The following is a 1,343-nucleotide window of genomic DNA, read 5'->3' as shown; positions in this document are numbered from 1 at the left end:
TGTTTCAATGGAAATGCAGGTTAGAAAATATTCTATCAGTAGAGGTCACAAAGATTCCACATCATTTTAAATTTCATGTAGCTGATAATGTTCTTCTAGTGGGAAGCTGTTGTGATTTATTTTCTAAAATACTGCTTCAATCTAACTTCTTTTTACCAAACATACTCTCAAGACAGTACCTTCTCAAAGCAATACGCTATAGCATCTCCTCTCTCAGCCAGTACAGCTGTTCAAACATAAAAGTTGAGTGATCATGTTCAAGTTAAAAATCCTTCAAATTCAATATACCACAGTATATAACTTAAGATTCAATCCAACCTATAAACATATTGCGTTTGATAAGTTTGTATTTCACGCACCCATTACAAAATTATGTTAAAGCCACAATACTAAAATTGTTATTAATTGTACAGGGGCCTCATTCATTTAAAATCTGTATATGACTCAGTGGGGCCTGTTAAATGAAGCATTAATCAAGAATGGTACTCAAAGCATTAGAGCAAAAGGCTTTGAAATTTCTGTTAGCGTCCACCTAGTCTAGGACTTTGTTTTGTGCAGTAGAATTTGTCTTTTTATGTTTCTCAATACTCATTTCCTTCAATTTCTAAATTTCTTGCTCCTTTTCATTTTTGACATTGTTTTTCAGCTTAAGCACATTCCTGTTTCAGAAACATTTCAATTATATCCTCTATTTACGAATTACCAGTTGCATTTAAGAGTCTTCACAAGCTAAATTCTTTTTTCTTGTAAGTCTTTTCTATTTTGAGGGTTTTTATTTCAGTGTGATATAATATGGTCATGGTAAATTTTGAATGAGGTCTTTCCAGTTTTAGACATCAGCTCTATCATTAGTAATCCTATGATATCAGCAAATTATCTGAACTCTCAAAATCTCAAATATTGAACTTTCTCATTGGTAAATAGGGTGGTGATAGCTATTGCATCCTGCTATTGAAAAGTTTCAAATGGAGCGTTGCATGTAAAGCGCATTACTAATTGTTAGCATGTGATCTAAAGGATGTCCACTGCCTGACCATTCACCCACATCATTTGCTTTGTATGGAAAACACTGCTGGGCCATATAACCAAGGACTATACTATTTGCCTTTCTACCATTCACACTATAATGACTTGGAAAGTTTAAAGAACAAAGAACTCCTTTAAAGGTAGGTGTGTCTACAATTTTTATTGTGAAAACATCCAATTACATGAAGTCTTTAGAAAAGGGAAAAACATTAAATGTTCTTTCCTATCAGACACACTCAGGATGAAGTACTCACTAGAGAAAATGACAAAGAAAAAGACAGAGCGAAATCAACATTTGTGAGAACATAACCAAGGTG

Source organism: Mastomys coucha, unplaced genomic scaffold (genome assembly GCF_008632895.1).
Source record: "Mastomys coucha isolate ucsf_1 unplaced genomic scaffold, UCSF_Mcou_1 pScaffold5, whole genome shotgun sequence".
Taxonomy (NCBI): Eukaryota; Metazoa; Chordata; class Mammalia; order Rodentia; family Muridae; genus Mastomys; species Mastomys coucha.
The sequence above is the reverse complement of the archived record's forward strand: the minus strand, read 5'-3'. Positions refer to the sequence as shown.